The sequence below is a fragment of the Lactuca saligna genome, chromosome 7 (assembly GCF_052625555.1).
Source record: "Lactuca saligna cultivar CGN05327 chromosome 7, ASM5262555v1, whole genome shotgun sequence".
In the NCBI taxonomy this organism is placed as follows: Eukaryota; Viridiplantae; Streptophyta; class Magnoliopsida; order Asterales; family Asteraceae; genus Lactuca; species Lactuca saligna.
In genome coordinates this window covers 10,441,702-10,454,049 of record NC_136423.1, presented here as the reverse complement: position 1 = coordinate 10,454,049, position 12,348 = coordinate 10,441,702, and the positions used below count along the sequence as shown (strand labels likewise).

Below are 12,348 nucleotides of genomic sequence, written 5' to 3'. Positions count from 1 at the left end.
CCCAAAGCGGACAATATTGTGATACGTGCCAGGGGGGGTGTTACAAATGGTATCAGAGCTAGGGCACGGGTCGATGTGTTTGACAGGGACGTCGAACCCTATAATGGGGGGTGAAAGTGGGTTAGATCTGATCCCACATCGGCTGGGAAGGAGAACTAAGCATTCCTTATAAGGGGTGTGGATACCTTCCCTATCACAACGCGTTTTAAAGCCGTGAGGGTAGCAGATCCCATAAGAACTCTGCAGTTAAGCGTGCTCGGGCGGGAGTAGTACCGGGATGGGTGACCCCCTGGGAAGTCCTCGTGCCGAGTGGCCCAAAGCGAACAATATTGTGATACGTGCCAAAGGGGGATGTTACAAATGTGTTCATGGGATCATAGTTGATCCATAAATTGGCTGGGGTTTTAATGAACTTCTATCAGAGCTTAATGCTGTCGATCACAAACTTTAAGCATTCTCATTGGTCCCTTTACTACCTTTCTCCAAAACACATTCAAGGTACTATGTTATATCATCTTATGAGGTCATTTGCAACTTCTTATAAATGGTCATTTGTAACTTCACATTTAAAGCAACTATTTGTGTCTATATGTATTAAGAGCCTGCACTTATGATCTAGGTCGTGAAAGCTCAACATTCTACTCAAGGAAAAGGAGGCACTGTCATGTAATCTTGATTTGTGTTTCTTTTTTATAATATTGTGTTTGTATGTTTGTTTGATCAGGTTGAGCTTCGTGATGTTGATAGTGGAAACAAAGTCAATGCAACATTTCGTACAAATGAGACAGTTAAAAGTACGCAAATTTTAACTTTCTTGTATAAATTAACACAATCAAAAACATTTAATAGTGTTCTCACTTCTCATATCTTTTAATTGTTATATAGAAATATTTGTTGAAGCCAAATCTTTCACATACCTATACACGGATGAAGAAACTGACAGCATTGTGTGTTAGTTTTTTGTGCTTGCAGGTGTGTGGTGTTGATGACAACTTTGTTGTTATCAACCAGAAAGGGTAAAATGGTAATTTCACATTTTAAATTTCTTTGTGCTTGCAGGTGTGTGGGTAGGGGTAAGTAACTCGTAAATATCCATAAGGGTATTTTGGTAATTCCACGTGGGGGATGGTTTGTAACGTGTAAAGGGTATTTTTGGTAATTTGATAGATAGTTGCTCTTCAAAGAGCTAAAAAGAGAAACATGGAACGTTTAGATTTCGCATGTGGTGGTGAAGCTGTTAATTATGTGGACGATTTAGCCCCTGATGTTCTTGGATGGGAAGAAAGGTATAGTTTTGTTGAGAATGTAAGGCATCCAAACTCTTGCACAATCTTAATTAAAGGTAATTAAAATTTTCATTTTTTTTTATTTGAAAAATCTTAATTCAAATTTGTTTTTGTTTTAATGGTGATAATTGTTTTATTTTATATTATTATTAAAGGACCGAATGACCACACGATTACACAAATCAAGGATGCTGTTAGAGATAGCCTGTGATCAGTAAAAAACACCATTGAAGATGAGGCAGTTGTTACAATAAGAACACCCGTTGACTTTTTAACATTAATTGAATTAAGCTTTATATATGTAAAAATTATGCTTTCTAACATATTTATTATTTAATATGTATTTCAGGGTGCTGGTGCTTTTGAGGTTGTTGCCAGACAACATTTGATTAATGAAGTGAAGAAAACTGTTAAAGGGGTAAATTGGATAATTTCTTCTCATAATTTGTAGCTTTTTTAATCCATGTGAACCAAATGTTAATTAGTTTTATATATTTTTGGTGGTCATTTTAGCGTGCTCAACTTGGTGTTCAAGCTTTTGCGGATGCTTTTCTTATTGTGCCAAAGACACTTGCTGAAAATTCTGGACTTGATACACAAGACGTCAGAATTTCTTTGACTGTAATTCCCATTATACCCTTGGTCTCTCTTTTCTTTTTTCCTTTCTTTTCATATAATAAAGTTTCTCTTACTTAATTTGATTAGGGGGAGCATGATAATGGGAATGTTGTTGGATTAAATCAACACGCAGGCGATCCAATTGACCCTGAGATGGAGGGCATTTTCGACAATTACGTTGTCAACTGCTAAATCATCAACTCAGCGTATGCAAATACCTTTAAAAACTTTTGCTACTTTCTTATTTTCCCTTTTTTAAGTTAAATGTAAAAAAAAAAAAAAATAATAAATATATAGCTTACCATTTTTTTTGTTTTGTAGATCGGTGATTGCATCACAGCTCTTAGGATGAAGTTATCCGTGCAGGGCATAACATGAAAAAGCCAACTTAAGGTGTTTCTTTGTTTATATCAATCACAAAGAAATTTAAAATGTGAAATTATCTTGTTTTTTAATAGGGTTTGAGCATGTTTTTGGTAGCTACATTGTCATTGCAAAAAAGTTGGGGAAATATTTTTGTAGTGAAATTTGTTCAATAAGTATTGAGAGTATTTCGTGGTAGATTTGTTATTTATTACCACAATCCATAGATATTTAATGGATATTTTTTTTTGTTATTTGTTGTTTTAAGTTATTTCATTGAAATGAAAACATAGGGAACTATACACTTGTAAATTTACTGATTTTGCAATTTTGTGATGTGAAAACTGAGAAAATATAAAGAAAGAAGGAGCAGATGTATGGGCATACCTATAGAGACGACATGTCGTTTTTATAGGTATATCTATAGAGACGCCATGTCGTCTCTAAAGGTGTATCTACCACGACGACATACTGTCGCTAAGGAGTAAGGCGAGTCGATTACATCTCTATCTATGGGGACAACATGTTGTGTTTATAGATATACATATAGAGACGACATGTTGTGTTTATAGATATACCTATAGAGACGACATGTCGTCTCTATAGCTTCATCTATGGAGACCAACAACGTATAGCGACGAACCAGAATATGACGACATGTCGTCTCTAAATGATACCTATTGTGACAATATTTATAGCGACGGCTAAAAAGATCTGTTGCGACGGGGCTATGAGGACAAGAGTTGTAGGGACGACATGTCCTCCCGGACACCTATTGGGACGACTTTTTTAACCTATAGAGACGACATTTGTCGTCCCTAAAGGTCTTGTAGTATGGATTTTGTTTTTCCGTTCAGGCGTTTTATATTATCATAGATACATTCCAAAACCAAGAATTAGTCAAATTGACTCCATTAATTCCTAATATTATAGTTTCAAACATTGGTTATCGGCTAACAGCTCATTAGTACCAAATCATTGAATTTCTTTCAAAACAATACATTCATAATAGTATTTTACCAACATATACAAGATTTATTATTATACAACCAATTCTTTGAAGAGTTGTTAGAGTTTCAAATAAATTAGCTGCATGAAAAATGATTTATCTTGAACAACACTAATTTGAATATTTCTATTATAAGATATATATATATATATATATATATATATATATATATATATATATATATATATATATATATATATATATATATATATATATATATATATATTAGCTGTGTAATTGTGCATGCCATATGATACAACTTTTTTGCAAATTGATAATTACGTATCGATTCGTTGATTTCCTTCATATTTTTTCTACCAACAGAGGTATCTGAGGGGATTTTTATCGATTTAAGTTGGCATTCTTGGGTTGTGGATACTAAGATGATTTTTCAAAAATTGATGTTTCCATCAACCCATCAAAAACTAATAACACACAAACTCATCAATTGAGAATATAATCGATTGCGGTGGGTGCATATGAACAATGACAAAAAGAGAAGGTTGGTATAGGAGGCATTTCGGTTAATTGAAACATAACATCATTTTCATTAACCTTAATTAAAAAACCTATTAAAACAATTGCATGTATTGGCATAGTAAAACATGAAATTACAAATCATAACATGAAATTCACAATTTTACTTGTTTCTTACAGAGAACATTACATTGAAAAAAATCATTATAGTCTTTTTCATAGTGCCTCTTACCGATTATCTTATATTGAAATTTGTGACCCTGATATTAGCTAGGTCAAATTATTAGTTAATGATGGTGAACCATATATACACAAAACAATCTTAAAAATGACAAGTTGATTTGGTTTCAGGATGACATTTTGGGTTTAGGATAAAGATGACGAGGGTGGAACAATATTTCTAATATCATTAACATATGGTGTACTGGTCATGATTGTGATGTAGCCGTCCAGCTGGCGTGTACAGTTTGTCTTTGGTGGGGTATTATGGTTTGTAACGGAGTGTAAAGGAATATGGTGGAAAACTTTCAAGGATATTCAATGGCTATCAAAGCCTTTGATGCAGTAGTAGGAGCTTGCTATGGTGCGATTTGGAACTTCAAGAATAAGTTTGTTTTTAGTATGTTAAGCGTAAGCAATTTGTTGTTGTTGACACGGTGGTTGACTTTTCATTTTTCTTTATTGTCAATAGAAAGAAGTCTTGTAATTTGTCGTGTATTGAGTCGTTGAATACCTCTCATATTGCTTCTTCCAATATGGAATTGTGTTTTTGTGATTGTCTTTCTTGCTGGGTTTTTTGTTGGTAATGAGAATTATTTTTGTTTAAAAAAAAAAAGTAACATATGGTGTACAAATATATGTATATATATCAGAAAACATAACATTTATAAGAGTACATCACTACTTTTTCCGTTAACTGATGGTAATTATCTTGCTTTGTACTAGTTGTTTATAGTTGTAACTACCATGACACGTTCACCACCTCTTATTTATTATAATGAAGCTGATACATTGATTTGTCATATTATTATCTTTGTAAAGTACCATGGACATTGCAACTCGTCTTGGGAACGAACATACTTCATTAATATTCAAATTTAATTGTTAATTTAGAAAATTGTATATTTGTGGACCACGATACCTCATAAAACGAAACAATTGCATGTTTACGTAAGGAAATAGGTGAACGTTTGCATGGCAATAGTCTTCATTACGAATATGACACAATTAATGATTGTCACTACATCTTTATTTTAGGTGCATTTTTAATGTTGTACTTAATCGGGTTAATTTTGATACATCAAATCAGTATCTCACAGTGATTTAAAGAGTTAAACCATAACATATGAGAAACAGAAAACACATAACTTTAGGTTAAATAAATGTCACGAATTTACGGTCATATATAAAGGAATTCGGTAGATATTATTACTCTGTGCCTTCTCGTCAAATGGTATTGGTGTTTATATATTCGTATAATAGGTTTGTTTAGAAAATTTAAGAATAAATATTGCATTGTTAAAACGATTTATATAAATACTACTTTTATTAGGAATAAGAGGGTAAAGGAAAAATGATTATGTGATAATTGTTTTAAACGAAATTCACTCTACCGAGGCTACTTCTACCAGGTTACTTCTTGAAGAGGTTCGGTTTTTAAATCTTATGACTTCAAGTCGTAAAAAAGTGGTTCATCGGTTCATGGCTGGTCCTAATTGTCACAATATGACTTTTACAATTAGTATATCTTGTGTGCCACTTAGTTTTTCTTCAACTAAGTCGGACTAACTTCGACAGTCTAGATACACTAACAAATTTAGAAAGCAAGAGTCACGACAAGGAACACTTCGAGTATGAAAGAAAGCTTCCATTATAGAACTCGATTTTTTTACAAGGCAACTTCTTAATGATCTCTACAAATGAAACTTCCTTCCTAGGTCATGTATATTCTTGACTATTTTGGAGTGTTCTAACAATATCTACCTTATCTTTACAAGATACCATATTATGTAATACTATTCTAGGATGTTCTAGAGATCTCTAGGAATTACTAGTATAATCCAAGTCGCTCTTGTATGATCTAGCTTGTTCTAGATTGTTCCAAAGTCTTCTGGATCGTTTTATCTTTTTCCACGAATATCTATAATTTTCTAGCATCTTCAAGAGCCTCATAGAGTATTTTTAATCTCTTCGAAGACTCCTCAAGTACTCTTTATCCTTCCAATGTTCTCTATACGATCCTGAAAACATCTAGAAACTTGGTCTGTGACGTGATGTTGTCCAAGCCCAAGGTGAAACCACGTAATAATGCCATGTTTTTATACTGCCATAAAACTAGAACGACCTAATGGGAGACAATTTTCTAAAGCAATAACGTAACTACGTATATTTAACTAAAAACTCATATTCATACAATGTTCACGTAAAACAATTAGTCCCTATAATTTTCTTGTATCAAGAATATAAAAAGTATTAGGCTTTTCATTATTTTCAACAAAATATCCAATTAGATATACTTGTCAAGAATGAACAATTTATTGTTGTCGTTTCTTCTATGTTATGTTTTAGCGCAAATTGATTGTTGTCGAGGAAACATAAACAATCATTGTACTTGAGTTAAACATAGAAAGATAAAACCAGATAGAAGCTTCCGTTTTCTTTTTGTATGTCGATCGAAACTGTTAGTAGAACAATTTCCAAATAGCCTTAATGAACACTTCTTCGTCAAATTCCTACAATCCAATAATTTGAAAATATAAGATAGGTAAATCAGGTTAATAATGCTAACCTTTTTACCAAAAAAAACAAATACTTGTGAATTGTGACTATTAAGAAACATATATATTAACGGAAATACGTAAATCAAAGAATTGTAGCTATTAAAAAACAGATTAATTCTAAAACAACCTATCAAAACATAATAAAAACCTATTAATGCTTAGCATTCAATAAATAAATTGAAAAATAAATACTAAACCAAAATAATTCTATTGTGCTAAGCCAAAAACAAAAACATGCTACTATTAGATAACATATCAATGGCAAGGTGTATCGAATCAAATTTTAAAGAGATTATAAACAGACAAGAGTATTAGATTAAAGGTAACAGGGAGAAAAGAAATGAAATACTGTGTTGTTATTATTTGTAACCTATATTTATTTAGCAACGGAATGATTCCTTGTATTTAGCATGTTATATATTAATTTTATACAATGAATTGTTTTTTTTTGTATATAGATGTTATATTTAAAGACTCAAATATAATACATATCATATCCTTGATTATTAATCACAACACACTGCAAGCATTACAAATAAAACGTTATTTATTGACACACAAAAAGTGCTCATATATGTGAATTAGGGACACAAATAAAAAAATTTCACACTAGACAAAAACTATTTTGTGACACATAATTTTTGCGGCTAAAACTCATATAATTCTAAAATTGATCATATTTTTATTGGTACTTTTTTTACATGTGATTCTAGATTTCATGCTACTTATAGCAACACATTTTTTTCGCTATAATTGTTGGCTTATATAAACATCAATATACATCAAGACAGTAGCAAAATAATCTAGAAATTTACCTAAATGTACATACATCCTAGATCTATGTTTTACTAGTTATAGCAACGAACTTTTAAAAACAAGAATAAAGAACATACTAACCTCTTGGTTTCTTGCTTGAGATCTTGTTAGTGTTAGTTTATGCACAACATAAAAGACCTAAAGTAGAACCCCTCTAATGAAGTCATACCCACAAACTCCAAAAGTAAAATAAATATATAAATAAAGAAGAACCAAAACTATGGTTTTGTACAAATTCGCTAACTATAAGAGAAGGGTTATGAATTTTGTCCGAGAGAGAAAGAACATGAAAATATGAGATAATCAGTTATTAAGGTTTGACCCTAGCATTTTATTTATGGGTCGGAGCTGATGAAACCCTAAAATATACAAACTCCTAGGGTTTATCCTTACTTTATCTGAAAGTTGACTTATCTTTATCTCCAATGTCCCCATTTAGCACTATGGGAGCTTCTGGAATACTCCAATTAATCTCTTATTAATTAACATTTTATGCCTTTAATTAATAAAAACAATTTAATTAGTTACCAAAATAAATTTTAATTAATTTATCAATTCCTTAATAAATTAACAACTTATTTTATCCACATCCTTAATGTTATTTGTGTTGGGTTTTAGCCATAAGAACTTTCCTATGTGCGCATGCAAAACCCTATTGCTTGGATCTAGGCTTTCTAATAAACATGCTTTTGAATCCAAGACTTCTAATGGCTAATTAGGTTAAATAACAATATTAAAACAGATCTAGAATCATACCTTTGAATCCCTTGTTGATCTTGTTTGTCTTGGAGCTTCTAGAGTCACAATTGTCACTCCTCTAATGGCTTACAAACACCAATAGCAAGCAAGATGATTTAGGAGAGAGGAGAGGGGAGGAATTCGACCAGAGGTTCCTTGCTTAAGGTTGTGTGTCGAACTCCCACATCCATAGGGTCTATTTATACTATCAGACTCCTTAAGGGTTTCACCCTAAACCCTAATTGGATAATCTTCTCTTAAGGCTATCCAAATCCATTCCATAGATAACCCTATGGACGATTTTGAGCTATCCTAAAGCTCTTAGAATCCGTCCAAGGTGTATCCTAATGGATTTATAGTCTAAAGTCTAACTATCAAACAATTGACAGTTTATACCCTCTTATTTAATTAATCTCTTTAAGTCACCAAATTAATACCAATTAATTTATGACTTATATTAATCAAATAGCCAAATATTATCCCTTATAATATTTACTCTCTCTTAACAAATCATCCTTCAAGTTGCTATGGTGAAGGCAACCCAAAAGGACCATGCACCACCGAATATAGTTATAGCCTTAGACACTATTCCAACAGTCTCCCACTTGGATAAGTCTAGTAACTATACAAGTACAATACGGTTTGCAATCGTAGCTCTCAGAGACACTGTCAACTCTGATCTAATCAATCTTGTCCTTTAGATAAGGGATCGTACAGTCCTCTATTAGATATCATGCTGACAATCCTATGGAATGGTTAGTCTAGCATTTAGATTTCTCGATCTTTGATTTATTTGACATAGAACTTAATCGAACACATCAATTCAGTTCTGACCGGGCCCGGCACATAAGTCAAATCAAATCATCGAGTGGCCAAGATATCTCTTCTACCCTCTTAGGATAAAATTTACAGATAAACTTCGACTTATATGCATTTACTTATTCATTAACCAACTATACACAACAATGCGTTTTATAACATCAAGTTACTGATGCGTTTTCGCATTATCAATGCACAATCAATTAACAAATAATAAACCATATATCTAGGTTTTAAGACCATATGATATTATCGTCTTGCGATCACCTTTTATATCGTATTCCATAAAGTGATTCCAGCAAGCGCGGGTTTATTCCAATGCTCAAAACCAGTTCATAAGCACTCATGAACGTTGCAGCAACCCTTGCTATGTCTAACACCATTTAGACATTCTACACACCAATTCATGACAATCTTCATTCATATCTACTCCCAACATATGAACGATTGTGGACCATTTGAATAATTCGATTATTCCTAATAAACCCAATTATTCTGGAAGTCAAAACATGCAAAGTGAAACAATAGTTAAACAACTAACATGTGACAGTAACTTTACTCATAAATAAAACTCCTTTATTTAATCATCAAATGTTAATTACATTTATCTATTATACGTTTCTAATACTATCTAATCTATACTAATATCATCCTTCAGCCCAATACTCCTAGCATGCTGCAAGTGCTTAACCCTACTCAGTCCCTTCGTAAGCGGATCTGCTGGGTTATCTTCTGATGATATCCTCTTCACTACGAGTTGTCCTTCTTCTACACGATGTCTAATGAAGTGATATTTTCTGTCGATATGTCGAGATCTACCATGATCCCTCGGTTCCTTGGTCAAGGCAACCGCACCTTCGTTATCACAGAAAATCTCCATGGGCTCCTTTATGGCCGGCACAACTCCAAGATCACCGATGAAGTTCTTCAGCCATATTGCCTCCTTCGACGCTTCGCTCGCTGCGATGTACTCTGATTCGCACGTTGAATCAGCTACGGTTTCTTGCTTGGAACTTTTCCATGTCACTGCTCCTCCATTTAGGGTAAAGACCCAGCCCGACTGCGAACGGTAGTTGTCCCTGTCGGTCTGAAAGCTGGCGTCACTATACCCTCGCACCTTCAAGTCATCACTCGCTCCAAGGACTAAGAACCATTCTTTCGTCCTCCGAAGGTACTTAAGGATGTTCTTCACCGCAATCCAATGTGCTTTGCCAGGGTTCCCTTGATATCTGCTAACCATGCTCAAAGCGAAGGCTACATCAGGGCGAGTACAAGTCATAGCGTACATGATTGAGCCAACTGCGGAAGCGTATGGTACTCGGCTCATTTCTGCTATCTCAGCTTCGGTACTCGGACTTTGAGTCTTACTCAACTTGGCATTTCCTTGTATCGGTAGTTCTCCCTTCTTTGAGTTTTCCATACTAAAACGTTTTAGTACCTTCTCCAAGTAAGTATTCTGACTAAGTCCAATTAGTCTCTTACTTCTTTCTCTTACTATCCTTATTCCCAAAATGTAAGAAGCCTCTCCGAGGTCCTTCATAGCGAAGCACTTCCCGAGCCAGGACTTAACCTCCTGCAGAGTCGGGATGTCGTTTCTTATGAGTAATATGTCATCGACATATAGAACGAGGAAGCTTACTACACTCCCACTGGCTTTGACATATACACAAGATTCGTCTTCGCTTCGTACAAATCCAAACTCTTTGACTTTCTCATCGAAGCAAAGATTCCATCTGCGAGACGCTTGCTTAAGTCCATAAATGGACTTCTCAAGCTTACACACTCTATTCGGATGCTTCAGATCCACAAACCCCTCTGGCTGATCCATGTAAACATCCTCAGCCAACTTTCCGTTAAGGAAAGCGGTCTTGACATCCATTTGCCAAATCTCATAATCATGAAATGCGGCAATTGCTAGCATCACTCTAATAGATTTAATCTTCGCAACTGGTGAGAAGGTCTCATCATAGTCAACTCTGGGAGTTTGAGTAAAGCCCTTCGCAACCAATCGCGCCTTATATGTGTGTACATTCCCATCCACGTCGGTCTTCTTCTTGAAGATCCACTTGCACCCTACGGTCTTACGTTCGGGCACGTAATCAACCAAATTCCAAACTTGGTTATCGTACATGGATTGGATCTCGCTATCCATCGCCTCTTTCCATTTCGCAGACTCCGGGCCTGCCATGGCTTCCTTATAGCTATTAGGTTCATCAAGATTTACTAGTGTACCATCACTAATATACGTGTCCCCTTCGGTAGTGATATGAAAACCATAAAACTGGGGATGAACTCTAACTCTATCGGAACGTCTAAGAGGTAAGGATTCGTCAATCGGTTCAACCGGAGTTTCCTCCTCGGGTTGAATGCCAGCGGTAGAGGTTCCTTCATCTATCGATTCTTGAATCTCTTCAAGTTCGATTTGCCTCCCACTGTCTCCTTGGCTTATGAGTTCTCGCTCTCGGAAAACTCCTCTCCTCGCAACAAAGATAACATTATCTTTCGGTCTATAGAAGAGATATCCAAAGGAAGTTTGCGGGTAGCCGATGAAATTACATCGCTCACTTCGAGGTTCAAGCTTGTCGTGAGTATCTCGTCTTACGAAAGCCTCGCAACCCCAAACCTTGATATGTGCCAACGAGGGAACTTTCCCTATCCACATCTCGTGAGGTGTTTTGGCAACCTTCTTAGTAGGGACTCGGTTAAGGATATGGGCGGCAGTCTCTAAGGCATACCCCCAAAAGAAGATAGGTAGTGAAGCACGACTCATCATAGAGCGAACCATATCCAATAAGGTTTGATTACGCCTTTCTGCCACACCATTTAACTGCGGTGTCCTAGGAGGCGTCAATTGCGAAACTATTCCACACTCCTTGAGATAATCGTGGAATTCAAGACTTAGGTACTCTCCTCCTTGATCGGATCGAAGCATCTTGATTTTCCTGCCCAATTGATTCTCCACTTCATTCTTGAACTCTTTGAACTTTTCAAAGGTTTCTGACTTTTGCTTGATTAGATAGATATACCCATATCTACTATAATCATCGGTAAAAGTCACATAGAAGCGGTTCCCATCCTTCATGGTTGATCTAAAAGGTCCACATACATCGGTATGTATTAGGTCTAATAGTTCCTCACCCCTTTCACAAGTACTCGTGAAGGGTGACTTAGTCATCTTTCCAAGTAAACAAGACTCGCATGTGTCATCTTCCCTAAGGTCGAATGACTCCAACACTCCATCCTTTTGGAGTTGTGCTATGCGTTTCTTGTTGACATGTCCAAGACGACAATGCCACAAGGATGCTTTATCCATACTAGTGGAAGAATCAATATTCAAAACATCATTTCCTAAGTTATCAACAATCATAACAGTTTCATATATTCCATTACATGGTATAGCTTCAAAGTAAAAGACACCATTTAGATAAGCCAAAATAGAACC

General features: G+C 35.0%; 1 long non-coding RNA gene across 1 annotated transcript; it reads left to right on the top strand.

Moving 5' to 3' along the window:
* The first annotated feature begins 1,453 nt into the window (after nucleotides 1-1,453).
* On the top strand, nucleotides 1,454-2,292 carry LOC145004231 (uncharacterized). The gene is made up of 5 exons (XR_013662322.1): nucleotides 1,454-1,548; nucleotides 1,636-1,704; nucleotides 1,800-1,907; nucleotides 1,992-2,110; nucleotides 2,226-2,292. It is a non-coding gene; the product is annotated as an uncharacterized LOC145004231 (long non-coding RNA).
* Nucleotides 2,293-12,348: the final 10,056 nt, after the last annotated feature.